Raw genomic sequence first — 15,295 nt, 5'->3', positions numbered from 1 at the left:
GGTGGCTCAGTGGGTTGAGGCCTCTGCCTTCGGCTCAGGTCATGATCTCAGGGTCCTGGGATCAAGCGCCGCATGGGGCTCTCTGCTCAGCGGGGAGCATGCTTCCTTCTCTCTCTGCCTGCTTCCTCCTCTCCGCCTGCCTCTCTGCCTACTTGTGATCTCTGTCAAATAAATAAAATCTTTAAAAAAATTGAGTTAAATGTTTCTCTCCAAAGTTGTTTTAAAATACATTTAAGATGTGTGATAATACTAAAACATTTAATAAAAAAAATATTGAAAATGATCTAGTGGAAGAAGCAGTAATTCCCAACCTTTTGTGTATGTCTCAGGTTAAACAAGGTGCCCTGAAGTGAAAGAGTAAAATGTACAAATGACGGTCATCTGCTTAACCTTGGTAGAGCCTTTTTGGTATACTTCTTCGCATTTCAGGAAATGGATGGCTGACTGGGGACCACAACCTTTTGCAAGTTGGGTGGGTTCAACTCTTTGCTTTCAGTGAAATCAAAGGAGCATCTAACGGAGCTGTCAGCTCTCCGACACTAAAAATAATTTGGGGTGATGGTAGATTTCGTTATTTTTGATGTAAGAATCAGATTTCGAAGAAATGAGCAGGACTTCTAAAACATATCTATTTGCCTTCCTGCATGCCTATGTATTTATGCGAGCAAGATATCTCAACAATTATTCTGAAAACAAGAGTAAGTAAAGATACAGTTGCTGCTGAAGCCTTCTTATTCTAGCAAAAAGTAATGTTCATTCATGGAGCACCAGATGACTGAGAAAAGCAGCTTCATCTATCCCAGCGAAAAATACATTTTTAATAAAATTTGATTTTTCTGTTTAATGATTATTTGTCACAACTTATAATATGTTGATATTTTGTCACTAAAGAAGTTTGTATTAGTATAAAATTTCTGTGGGCAAAATAGAATGAAAATATGGGTTCAAGGAAGAACAAGGAATCACGTAAAATTTGCATCTGTCAATATGATGAGTAATTTAAATGTTAACTTAAAAATGTGTTGAGGGGATGCATTCGTTTTCAAATTTTATTACAGGATATTCAAGTGAAAAAAACACACCATTGCAATAGGGGAGAAGCCTGTAGTTCTTCTGAATAATATGTTCCTTGCTGGGGTGGGGATGAGGGAGAGAGGTGAGAGGTGCAGAGCACCTTTTGGAACGTCTGTTTGGTGACTGGTTTCATGAGATTTTGATTTGTAGTGTGGCTCCCTTTGAATGTGACTTGAAATTCTGGGTTAATATTGGAACCAGCCTTATGCCTTAACCTGAAATAGACCATTCTCTGCCATTTTAGGTCCTCCCTGGTTTAGATCTGTACCTTCTTAAAGATATCTCCCTCTGTGAAGTTATCTCTGGCATACACTTCTGTTGTGTGGGTTCCCATAGCTACCACTTTAATCAAGAGTCTGTGAAAGCATTTATTTTGTTCATTCATTCATTCCAGAACCATCTGTGTACCAGGCACTGTGTCAGGAGTTGGATATGCCATTGTGAACAGGACAAGCCAGGGCCCTAACCTCATGGAGCTGATCTCTCAGGGGAGACAGATGAACAACAAAAGTAAATAATTATGCAAATAGATGATTAAAGATCATAGCAAGTACTATGAATGAAAAGAACACGATGATTATGACAGGAAGAACAGGGAGTGCTTGGCTCTAATTGAATAAACAGGGCAAATCTCTTTGAGGAGGTAAGAATCACACCAAAATCCGAAGTGTGAGAGCGACCTGCCATGATAAAAGTGGTGAAATGATGTGCCAGTTAGCGGAAATTAACACGCGGGAAGGCCCAGTGATAAGGAGTTTGGCTCATTAGAAACACTGAAAGGAGGTCAGTGTAGCTGGAGCGCAGGTGTGGTGGGTGGAAGCTCCGATTTTATTCTCAGGGCTGTGGAAATCCATTGAAAGACTAGCAAGTTTTATTTGTTTTTAAGATAATTTTGGCTCATGTCTGAAGACTGAACTGGACTAGGCAAGATGGAAACAGGGAAATCATTTAAGAGGTGTCTTAGCCAGATTAGGCAAAGCTGTGCAGTAATAAACAACCCCAGAAGCTTTGTGGCTTCTATCAACACAATTGTATATTTCACTCATGCTGAACATTCACGACAGGTCAGCTGGCAGTCCTCCTCCCTGTCTACTCACTCGGGGATCTGGGTGGATGAAGCAGCCACCATCTTGAAAATTGCTGGTCACACAGCAGGAAAAGGAACACTGCAAACCAGGTACTTGTTCTTTTAAAACATCTGCCTAGACAAGTCACCTGCCCCTTCTACCTGTATTTTATTGTCCATATCAAGTGATATGGTCACTCCTGATTTCAGCGTAGACCGAATGCACCCCCTGCATGGAGGGGCATGGGAGGAAAGGAAAATGAAATATCTAATGGATAGTAACATGACATACTGCCGGAGGTCACTATTGTCGTCCAAACAAGACATGATGGTGACCTTGACTGAGGTGATGCCAGTGGAGAGAGAGACAAATGGACAGATGGGGGGTTATTTTTGGACCTCCTTTTTGGACGTGGTGATGGCTTGAACTTGATGGGTTTTTGTTGGGTCATCTCATTAGACTGTGAACCTCATGAGCCAGGCCATGACATTCTTCTCCGTATATCGATGGCCAAACATGGAAACATTTACTGAGTGAAGGAATGGGAGTCCACAGACCAAAAATGTGCATCCTGGATATGCTATGGCTTGGAATTTCCCACAAAGAAGCTGGACTTGTTTTGTAAAGAGAGGGAGAAGATTCAAACAATGTTCTACACGTAAGAGAAAGCTTCACTCATTAGATTTCCTGCACGATTGTGAGGGACATTGATTCAAGAAATTCTCTGTGCCAGAGCACTGCTCCTTCCGTGGGAAAGGTCTGACTTACAGAGCATGAGATGTCCTGCATCGTCCCGCTCCATTCCCTTGTGGGTTTCACATTTCTTCCATCTCTTGTCAGTTTCAGATCTCTTCACACCCCGGGATAGAATGAAGAGTGGCCATCTGCACGGATGCCTTTGGAGAAAATAGGTTTTAGAAACAGGCAATAAATCCAGAACGGTGAATAACTCCTTTTAACAAAGAGAATGGCTGGTAGAGGGGAAAAAATCCTACAGAAAAGAAATTGTCAAAAAATGCCACAAAGAAGTCTGCCCTCTACACTCCTGACAGCCCACAGGAGGGCACTGCTTGCCCCTGGCCCTCAGCTGTGGGACGCTGGGTGAGGAAGCGACCAGTTCTTTCTCAAACAAGCAGGGCAATTGGGGGCCCAGTGAGGAGACACAAAGTTGTATTCTCTAGGATAAGGCAGATTCCATCCTGGTCTTCTCCACACCACGGAGTCTGTTGTGGGTGGTGGGAGGTGTTAGCTGACTGCCACGTTGAGGTTCAGCCTGGCCGCCCCAGCCTCCAACAAGGGTACATTTCTGTCTCTAGGCCAAGCCAATCCCAACAGGGGAGCACCTGTTACAGAGCCAGGCACAGTTCCCCCTTCTTGATGTGGTCTATGTGACACCTGGGGGACCAGATTCTTCTCTAAAACCTGCACATGAGAACCCCTCTGGGGCTTTATTTTGGGTCTTGGCCACGTTCTTGTCCATTTGGTTCAACATCGGGGGTGGTGGGAGAGGGGACGGCGGGAAGGGTGGTCCTTAAGGATGGTGACCAAGATTCTCGGCTTTCATGACCCTGCCCTGGTCTCCGCACCACAGCCTTCCTAGCAACTGCTGCTGGCCCTGGGTGCGGAGGAGGGGCAAGCCCGGCTTCCGTAGCCAGGAGGAAGGAAAAGGGCTGACACCCTTGCCTGGGAGCACAGCCGTGGAGGAGACCGTGTGGGAAGAAAGCAGAGGCAGGTGTTCAGGGCACAGTGGTGGGCTCAGCTGTGGAGCAGGAATAGCCTGAGGCCTCACTCCCTGGGCTTCCATCCTCATTTTGCAAATGAACCAGTGGCAATCTCATGCACTAGAGAACACTGCCGGGGGTGGGGGTGGGGGTGGGGGTGGGGTGGTTGGTCTCTGTGGTCTGTGTGCAGAGAAGGCTGCTCCAAGGTAAAAATCTCTCATCTCTGGAGGCTCAAATGCCACCATTTGTGGTTTAGTCCTCACAGTTTGGCAGTGCCTGCCCCCCTGCCCCCCACCCCTGCTGCGTCTCATAAAATGTGACTCTTCCTCAGAGGAAGAACTCCTCAAGCCATCCATACCTTGTGGTTAAATGAAGAAGTTCTCCGCCAGATGCCTCAGGGTCTGGGCAGGAACTGGTGAGAACTAAAGGAGAATCCTGGCTATGGTAGGAGGAGGGTCTTGAAACGAAGAGAGGGTGAGAAAGGGAGGTAGAGGCTGCAAGTCTTGGGTGCTCGTAACAGTGGAGGGTTACTCAGTCCCTCCAGTCCATGTTTTGACAGAGCAGACCCGGAGCTCTGTCCAGTCCAGGTCCTTGAGGAGTTGCAAGGAATCAGCCCCAGGAGAGAGCACTGAAAGTGTTTCTTCACAAACAGCAAGCTTCAGATTTCTCAAACCACTCAGACCCTCATCTGCATGGGTAACTCTAGCACAGGTCCTGGGAATTGATTTTTAGCAGAAAGGGCTGGTACCAGGAGGTAGTAAGACTGTCCATCTCCCTGGGAAGCAGAGCCTGGGGCAGACACAGGGTGCGGCTGCAGCAAGCCAGGGCTCCAAGCTCCTAGCCCGGCTGGGAACTCTTCTGCTCAGCAGGCCCTCATCCCAAATGCACATTCAGGCCCCCATTTGCCAGCAATCACAAGGTTCAGAGAGCTGAGAGACCCATGTGCCTCTACAACTCAGCCTGCCTTCCACCAGGGCTCGATGGAAGGGGCAAACCTCACACAGCAGCCCTTCAGCCAGAAACCAGCATCTGATTCTCCCTCTGTCCCTGTGTGGTAGAGACAGAGGTTGCTAGTGCTGGCCTTGAGTCATGTTCCAGGGCAACTGGTATAGTCTGATCATTCTAGGCAGGGCATGGATGGAGTCAAGGGGGCCACCGCCCTGCCATGCCTCGCTTACTGAGAGACCCCAAGCTTGTTACCAGGTACATGACCAGTTGGGTCTTCTGTATAGTGTTATAAACCCTGAGAGATGCCCATTCCTTTACGGAGAGGCAATCATAATGCAATGCTTTTCTGCAATTACATAAGTTTAAAATCAGCATTTTGTTGGGGGACAAATAAACAATAACCAAACTAAACTTGTTTCTAGAATATTCTCCTGCTTCCCTCATCAATAGAACAGCTTAATGATTTGTGATACATAAAAAAGAGATGGGAACCAACTGACATGCCAGTCAACAACTTCTGTCATCATCAGCCCGAAGGGAGATACTTTTACGCTGTCATAGCTAGCTAGCCACACAGTCCTACAAACCAATCAATGCAAAATCCACTTCTTCCTCCTCTCCCCACCACAGTGCCCAATGCATACTAAGTACTGAATTAATGAGTTCCTCATTGGAGTCAACTCTGAACTGGGCTGATTCTCAACAACCAATCTCAGGAAAAGCAGGAAGGAGTTGTCTACTCACGGACCTCAGACGATCATTTGATAAAAATGTTGATTTCTTTGGGGCGCCTGGGTGGCTCAGTGGGTTAAGCCTCTGCCTTTGGCTCAGGTCATGATCCCAGGATCCTGGGATCGAGCCCCACATCGGGCTCTCTGCTCCGCGGGGAGCCTGCTTCCTCCTCTCTCTCTGCCTGCCTCTCTGCCTAGTTGTGATTTCTCTCTGTCAAATAAATAAAATATTTAAAAAAATGTTGATTTCTTTGGTTATTTATGCGTTATAACATGCATATAAATGAACATGTTTTATTAGTTGGCATAAATATTAAATTCTATTTTTGTAAAACCTGCATTTTACTCTAAAGGAAGCTAAATCGGGTTAAAAGTGAGGTTTGGAATGCTGTTAGAACTTGTGTTCATATCTATCCCCCAAAAGGGGAGGGACAGAGCCTTTGAATCGCAGGAACTAGAATCACAGAGCTCCGCTCTTTCAGAGATGAGGGGATGGAGGTTCAGCGTGCTAAAGCACCCCGGGATTGGCTCTCCAGCATGCACAGCAGAGGCAGAACCAGCGTGCAAGACTCATGTCCAGCCAGCCAGCATTCTGTCTCTCTGACATGGTCCATAGGCTCAGAGTCTCTAAGAGCCTCCCAGGCAGGGGAATGCGATTTTTCTGTTGCTCTCTTCAAAGCCTCCTGTAATAAAGAGTCTGCAGTGATTATTCCTCTCTATAATTCCCACATGGGGATTATAAGCCATCCTATGTTATCTTGTAGTTGGATCATGCTGGCTTCTTATTACAGTGAAATGTTTCCTTTAAATGTATTAGAGGCATACAGTATTCATTTTAAACAAAGGGGAACTAGCCTCTAGGAGATGTAGTAGTTCCTAAATTAGAAGCTCAGACATTTTAAATTAGAGCAAAAGGCCCTAGGTAAAACTCTGAAGTAGGTCAGCAAGCTTGGTCGGCGGATGAAGAAACTTATTGCGAGGTGTCAATAGATTCATGTGTATGCTAAGAACTGATTATAGACGAAGCTAATACTATTTCTTACTCACAAATCTCCAACGGGCCCCCAAGTTTGTATTTTAAATCTTTGGGGCCACATATGTCAGGTTTCAGAAGTCAGGTAGCAGGATGTATATACCATATATAATAACATCCCCCGTAGAGTCTGGGGCAGCGCCCTATAAGCAAACATCTTAAAAGTTTTGCAATGAAATATGGGACTGTTCACTATGACTGGAATAAAAAAAGACTATTAATGGCCTTATGTTAGTTCAGGTCAGATTTTGCCCTCAAAATGACTTTGTCATGAACGTGTCAAAAAAACCTCTATTTTTAGTGCTTGATAAAGTTCAGGATTATGAGTAAAGGATTGTAGAGCTCAATTTAAATATTTGAACATACCGATCAATAAGAGATGTAAATTTATTAAATGAGTTTCAATATTGAATGTAAATTTTTGTCACTATATATTTCTCACTCAGTGGCTGGATAAAAAGACAGTTACATATATTATGCCAGAATTCACAAAATTTTAAGGACTCTTGACTGTCCTTGGTGGAACCCCAATCCCAGCTTGGCCCCAGAGACCCCCACCTCATGGGACCACCTCCCTCCCTAGTGCACAGCCATTCCTGAGGGGTGAGAGGACCAGCAAGGACCTAAGGCTAGAGCTTGATTAGGAAAAACTCTATCTTTTATTTATTTATTTAAAAAGATTTTTATTTGTTTATTTGACAGACAAAAATCACAGGTAGGCAGAGAGGCAGGCACAGAGGTGGGGGGGAGGTAGGCTCCCTGAGGAGCAGAGAGCCCGATGTGGGGCTCGATCCCAGGACCCCAGGATCACAACCTGAGCCGAAGGCAGAGGCTTAACCGACTGAGCTACCCAGGCGCCCCCCAAAACTCTATCTTTTAGAACAGGGATTCCCAATCTTATTAAATAGGAAGGACCCTTTTTAATTGTACAGGCTCCTGAACTAGATCTCTGGGTTAAGTTTCTCCCTCTGGTACCTATCTATTGTAAGACCTCAGACAGATCATTTTACCCTTTTGTACTTCAACATCCTATTTAGTTATAAAGGAGAAAGTAATAGTTCCTATCTCATAAGAATTTTGTAGTGGAGCACTTGGCTGGCATCTGCCTTCAGCTCAGGTCATGATCTCAGGTCCTGGGATCCAGCCCCACATCGGGCTCTCTGCTCAGTGGGGATCTTGCTTCTCCCTCTGCCTGCTGCTCCCCCTGCTTGTGTTCTCTCTCTGGCAAATGAAATAGAATCTTTAAAAAAATATTGTAGGGACTAAATTTAAGTAAAACTCTTAGAGGCATACCAGGCATATAGTAATCTCTCAATAAATGCTGTTATTATTACTATCATCAGCATTAGTCTACATGTCTATGGTAGGCAGCATAATGCACCTCTCCCAGATGTCTGCACCCTAATCCCCATAACCTGTTACAGAATATACCAGAAAGCACCAGCATGGATGTGATTAAGTTAGGGACCTTTAGATGAGGAGATTATTCTGGATTATCCAAGTGTTCCCAAGCTAATCTCATGAATGCTTAAAAGGGGAGAACTATTCCTGGCTGTGGTTAGAGAAATAGATGTGACAACACAAGCAGAGTCAGAGAGTAGCTACACTGCTGACTTTGAAGATGAGGGAACGGGCCCCAAGCAAAATGTGGTAGACTTGAGGGTTATTGGTCTGTAAAAGGAAGGAAGTACTGAGGCATGCTACGATATGCATGAACTTTGAAAACATTACGTTAAGTGAAAGAAGCCAAACACAAAAGGTCACAGCTTGTGTGATTCTATTTATACAAAATGCCCAGAATAGATAGAGCACAGAGACAGAGGGCAGATTGGTGGTTCCAAGGGACTGGCATGAGGGACAGATTGGGGAGTAACTGCTAAAAGGGTGTGAGGTATTCTCTTTTGAGAGACAGAGAGAGATTGACTGACTAGCACCAAAAAAACTTTACACCGTAAATATCACGAAATGGCAGCCACAAAAAGAAACAGAAGTTGCTGTTGGAGCTGAGCATGTCTCCTAGCCCCGCATTTCCAACCCTTCCTTGACTCTGTCCATGGCCACCATCCTCCCCGCCCGCGCCCGCCCCCCCTCCAGTGCCAAAAAAAAAAAAAAAAAAAAAAAAAAAATTCCGGGGGAAGAATGATAGCCACCTAATGAAATCTTGGGGATTCTCATCAGGGTGTTCCAGCTTCAAGAGAAATAGATTGAGGGGATGAGTAAGCAATTCTGGGAAAATTCCAGGAAAATTCTTGACAGCAGCCTTAGGGCTTGGCCTTGGGGATTTTTCTGAGGCAGAAAGGGCTTCTGGGTCATTGTGTTGCACTGCAGACGAGCTAAAGCCCAGTGGGGTGCACTACATCCTTGGTTAAATGGACTGGTTAACTGGGCTCCAGTTAAAAGAAAGTATAGTTAGCTACATATCAGAAAGGAGTGAAACTGGGCTGCAAGCAAGGACTCCATTCTGGCCCAACCGAACTGTTCCCCTTCCTCATTCCCAAACCTTCAAGCTATAGAAACGGGGCTTGAAAATAACACCCAGTCCTTAAACTGCAGCCCAGAGTGGGGAAGGAAGCATTCTCTGAAGGCAGGGAGGTTGTCAAGGAAAATTCACTTATATTGTTATTCTTTTGAAGCAATAGACAGTCAGAATTGCCCACATTAAGCAGAAATAAGATGAAAAGAGATGGTATAGTCATTGTAAAAATAGAGTAAGGAAAATAAATGCATGTTAAAGACAGATGAAAAATCCTGTCTGGAAGAAACCAAAACCAAAATAGCAAGCAGGTTCTTTGCAAGTGTATTGCACTCTGTAAGAACTTAGTAAGAAAGCAGTGAAATAAAACAAAAGATCAGGGGCATCTGGGTTGGGGGGCTCAGGTGGTTGAGCAGCCAACTCTTGGCTTCAGCTCAGGCCATGACCTCATGTGTGCACTCTCTCTCTAAAGTAAATAAATAAATCTTGTAAAAAAAACACAAAAGATCAAAATAAGAAGATAAAACAACAAAATAAGATGGAATGGGATATTGAAAAGCTGAAGGAACACAATAAATTTTCAAGTAACTATTAGAACTAGAAAGAGATTATAGACATAGATAAAAATCATGTTAATGACTAATGCGGACTTGAGATAATCGCAGCAAATGCAAAGGAAACAATAATTGATAATAATTATGGAGCTCAAAGACACTTCAGCATAAAGACTTATGATCATTCTGATAAAAATTCAATAAGAAAAACAAATAATGGGGGCGCCTGAGTGGCTCAGTCGTTAAGCATATGCCTTCAGCTCAGGTCATGATCCCAGAGTCCTTGGATCGAGCCCACATGGGGCTCCCTGCTCAGTGGGGAGTCTGCTTCTCCTTCTCCCTCTGCCTGCTACTCCCCCTGCTTGTGCTGTCTGTCAAATAAATAAGTAAAATCTTTAGAATAAATTTAAAAAAACAAAAAATATTGAAAAACATAACACAGGAAAAATTTCCAGACGTGATGGAGGAAGTGAATTGGCAGTTTGAAAGATCACACTGGATATTAGGCAAAACTGATACAGACTGAGCAATGTTAGTTATATAATGATGAGGCTATTAAACCAAAGAACATTTCCAGGCATTCTGCAGAAAAAGATAAAAGGGGAAAAAAAGTCAAAGGGACTTCAGACTTCTTCCCAACAACTCCCAAATGCTAGGGAACAGTATGGCAATGTCTACAGGGGAAGCAAACTGTGACCTAGAATATTTTCATCCTGCCAAATTGTCATTCATGTATAAAGGCAACAAGGAGAACATGCTAAAACATAACAGAGCTCAGGAAATAAAGCACACATACACCTTCTGGAACAAAGCCTTTGGGAACACAGACTCTGAAGCCAGGTTGTCTGGGTTTAAATCTTGGGTTTGAATCCTGGCTTTGCCACTTACTAGCTGTGTAATTTAGGCAAGTTCTTTTTTGTACTGAGTCTCCTCATCTGTAAAATGGATTATAATAGTCACTATTCAGTTGGGTTCTTTGTATGGATTCAATGAGTTAATATATATACACTGCTTGGAATAGTGCCTGGTCCATAGTAAATGTTATATAGACACATGCTTGCTGTAATCAACGTTGTATATCATTGTGATGTAGAAAGGCATCTCACCAAGAGATAAACCAAAGAATGGTAAAGTACTGAATTAGTTTGGACACAAAGCTAATACTGAACAAAAACAGCAACAACTGGGGTGCCTGGGTGGCTCAGTGGGTTAAGCCTCTGCCTTTGGCTCAGGTCATGATCTCAGGGTCCTGGGATTGAGCCCTGCATCGGGCTCTCTGCTCAGCGGGGAGCCTGCTTCCTCCTCCTTCTCTCTCTCTCTCTGCCTGCCTCTCTGCCTACTTGTGATCTCTGTCAAATAAATAAATAAAATCTTAAAAAAAAAGAACAAAAAAAACAGCAACAACTGAGGAAAATATGGCTACAGAATAGAATGTAAATGGATGAATTTTGACTAAGCAAACAAAAGCATCCCAACCGCCCAAAATGGGAGATGGTATGAGGAATGGGGAGAAGAAGTACAAGTATGCCGGCCACTTACCTTTCATAGCAAAATCCTTCAATTCATACAGTCTAAAATTGAAATAAGTAATTAAAAAGACATCTTCTTAGCAATACTCATGAACTTTTTTTTTCTTACCCTTTAGAGCCATCTCTTAAGAAATGAAGAAAGTTTGGGGCGCCTGGGTAGCTCAGTGGATTAAGCCGCTGCCTTCGGCTCAGGTCATGATCTCAGGGTCCTGGGATCGAGCCCCGCATCGGGCTCTCTGCTCCGCAGGGAGCCTGCTTCCTCCTCTCTCTCTGCCTGCCTCTCTGCCTACCTCTCTGCCTACTTGTGATCTCTCTCTCTGTCAAATAAATAAATAAATAAAATCTTTAAAAAAAAAAAAAGAAATGAAGAAAGTTCTATGAATTTCAGCATTTTCCTTATTTTCCCTTCAGTTTCTTTTGTCTTCTATTAAATTCATATAAAATCAAACTTAATGTTTTTATTTTAAAAGCAATATAACACAATTCTATTCTTTTTAAAAAAAGATTTTATTTATTTATTTGACAGAGAGAGAGATCACAAGTAGACAGAGAGGCAGGCAGAGAGAGAGAGAGGGGGGAGCAGGCTCTCTGCTGAGCAGAGCCCGATGTGGGGCTCGATTCCAGGACCCTGAGATCATGACCTGAGCCGAAGGCAGAGGCTTTAACCCACTGAGCCACCCAGGCACCCCACACAACTTTATTCTTAGGAAATAATTTTTGACAACTTATCCATCCCTCCAACCAAACACACATTTCTGTTGAGATAAGTCTGAATTGATGATCAACATGTGTCAGCACTGGTTTATTGTTGGGTTGTGGAATGTGAATAATGCATTGTTTTTCTGGCATGTTCCTTGAATTTTTATAATATGCGTGCATAAAACCAGTAAGTTGTTATTTTAAAATGAATCAATTAAACAACGAACTAAATCAATCAATTGATCATTTCACAACCCTGTCAGGAATGACTCACGCCTATTCAAACACATTTTATTCTTAAAAGAGAGGAGACTCTATGTATAACCAAAATCAACCTCTTCATATTTTGTCAACTATTTTCTGCTCTATTACTTAAGCATTAGGGAACAGTTTTGTCTTGTCAACACCCAGCTAGAAATAAAAAGCTTATAGGTGATGAAAAATAGTGGCTGCAGGGTGCAGAGTGATTCACAGGAATATGATTTCCCATGTCAGGAAGAAAAGATCTCCATGAAGTAAGCTGGACTTGGTTATCATATCGAGCAAGGAGGGCTAATAGGAGCAACAGGCAACTATTTCTTCCCTTGCCACTCAAACAAATATGATATTGATGCCCTCTTCTGACTAAAGATAACCCTATGGATCTTCCATAAAACCTGCCATAGATTCTGGAGTTCTGTATTCATCAGTTGCCTGATCCTCTGAGCTACCCCAGGGAGTGTTTGCTGTTCCTTTCCTTTACTCCTCATTGCAGTTTGACCTCTCTTTCCTTATGCTTCGTTGTGATAGTTGGCCTGTCCCCTGTGAGCTTGCGAGCTCCTTGAGGGCAGAAACTGTGCCTTGTTCACTACTCTACCCTAACCCTTGTGCCTGGCACAGAGCCTATCTCAGAGTGGGTGCTGGGTGGACTTATGGTGAATGGATGAATAGTGAATGAATTATCCATCCTACCTACCTGGTCCCCTTTGTCATCAGCTATATACATGTGTGAGAACAAAAAGCTGGGATAAAAGAATCTGTCTTCTTCTCATAATAGTGTGAGAGACTAAAAACTCTGAACATAATCAGCCCCATTACCAAGATGTAGGCATGGCTACTGTACTATCTAACAAAATTCATTTTTTCTTCTTTTTTAGAGGCAACGAAGAAACCAAAAAAGGGTTGATTAAAGAGTGATGACTCTGGAATCACTCCATAAGGGACTTTATGAAACAGGAGAATGATATCTGGCAAGGTATTATTGCCTTGGTACCAAATGTACCAACTGGGGGTCCTCTTCATGCTGTTTCACATCCTAGAAGTCCTGGGCCTCCCTCATAATGTCATACCAGCCATTAGGGAACAATGTAAAGGTTAATCATTTACAGAGCTACCTTGGAAAATAGCAATGGACATGCCAAAAAAGAAATGTTTTGATTTTTAAATTTCCATTAGACGTGAACTTGGCCCTTTTAGAGAATAGGGCCCTTAATTCCCAGTGTGTCAGAGCACGGAGATCCTCCTGTGTTGAGTATGGTTGCATTAATTGGATAAGGGCATCTAAACAGAAGTCTGGAGGAAAAAGTTGCTTCTTGCTGCCCATAATACGAAGTAAGAGCTGGGGTGCCTGGGTGGCTCAGTGGGTTAAAGCCTCTGCCTTCAGCTCAGGTCATGATCCCAGGGTCCTGGGATTGAGCCCCACATCGGGCTCTCTGCTTAGCTGGGAGCCTGCTTCCTTCTCTCTCTCTGCCTGCCTCTCTGCCTACTTGCAATCTCTATCTGTCCAATAAATAAATCTTTAAAAAAAAAAAAAAAGAAGTAAGAGCTATAGCAAATGGGGATCAATGCTAAGAGTATGCACGGAAATTGGGTACACACAAGAGCACTGGTTTCGAATGGCCTTCGGATGACATGTTCTTCCTGATATTTAGACCACAGTGCTGATGGCATTTTTATTTATTTATTTATTTATTTACTTTGGTGAATGGAAATAATGTGAAAAGGACAGAAAGAAAGAGAACTCTACAAAATACTAAAAACTATTGTGTTTCCTGAGTAGTAACCAGACTCAAGTCACGACACCTGCAGGCATTTTGCCTTTGGGGAAGGGACAGTCCGGTGATACTTTGTCACCTACTTTTAGAAAGTTTTCTTAGCTATCACTTAGAGATGGACTCTGTTTCAGCGAGTCCTTGGTCTTCGTTCTCTTATGGATAAGAATTTGCTGTTGTAATGTAAGCTTTGCACTTGGTTAAGGAAAAGAAAGCTATTTCTGATTTCAGAGAGTTTCCAAAATTTGGGGAAATCCTGACATTTCGGCAGACCTGGGATGGGCTCCTGGCTATTTGGGCACCTTCCTGGGCAGGAGAGGATCTTTTTCTGGGGTTGTGAGAATGGTCATCACTCCCACCAGCACTAGGAGCTGGGAGAATGGCCATGTCTTCTAGCTGTTGTAAGTAAGACACTGCTCACCAGCTAGTAGCACCACTGCCCCATATCTTTGACTCTGCCTTCAAAAAATGTCACCGGTGAATTTTAAGACCCCTTGTATATTGATCAGAAGTTTTCGTGAGTTCAAGTGTGAGACTCAGCTAGAAAACTCATTAAAAATGCAGAATTCTGGGCCCCACATGTCTGAGATCTGGGGTGGGACCCCGGACTCTTGACTTTCACAAGCTTGCCAGATGTCTGAGCCATGAGCAGCCCAGTTGGAGAAAGTCAGCTTTAGATGCTTGTGCGTCTTTCCTCTGAGACAGCAAAGGATGGGGCATTAGTAATACCTGTGAAAGAAACCTTAAGAAGGAGAGCAGCAGAAGATCTTGAGAGGCTGATGCAATGTGTCTTTCAACTATAGTCACAACAGCTCTCAATGCCAATCTGAGATGACACTTTGTGCAGGGGTTGGTACCAGGCCTTCCTCTGGTCTCTCTAACCCACACAGAAATCTGCAGGAGGTTATCTCTGTTCTGCAGAAGAGGAAGCAGATACTTAACAATTTTGAAAATTTCCTTGGGCCTGCAAGGCCGAAGGGTTAAAGCCAGAATACAAGGCCAGGTCCATACAACCCCAGAGCCTGAAGGTTCTCCAGTCTGCTGAGCTGTGCCTGGTGGGACTGGAGAGGGGAGGGAATAAGGTTCTGGATCCCAGGAGGCCCTCCAGGGGGCAGGAGATGTGCCCAATAAAAGCTGCAGCTGAAGAACCGCCTGGAGACTGCCCGCACAACATCTTCAAAGCAGCCTTTGCAGAAAGAGGATGAGAAATCTATAAATAGTCTTTATTTCCAAAGAGAAAATAGGTTAAAGGCGGCTGATCAGAGACATTCTTTTTTCTTATGTTCAGTCCATCATCAGCGTTTGTCCACTGCAAGCTTTCTACTCTATTGCAAGTCCCTTCACTTTAAGTTGCTGATGCAGTGGCCATGGTGCCTTCATTCAGGTCACTCTCAATTATACACAGTTATCCCTCCCAAATTTGACTGAATTGGTTT

Source organism: Meles meles, chromosome 2, assembly GCF_922984935.1.
Source record: "Meles meles chromosome 2, mMelMel3.1 paternal haplotype, whole genome shotgun sequence".
NCBI classification, from domain to species: Eukaryota; Metazoa; Chordata; class Mammalia; order Carnivora; family Mustelidae; genus Meles; species Meles meles.
This window is presented reverse-complemented; position numbering follows the sequence as displayed.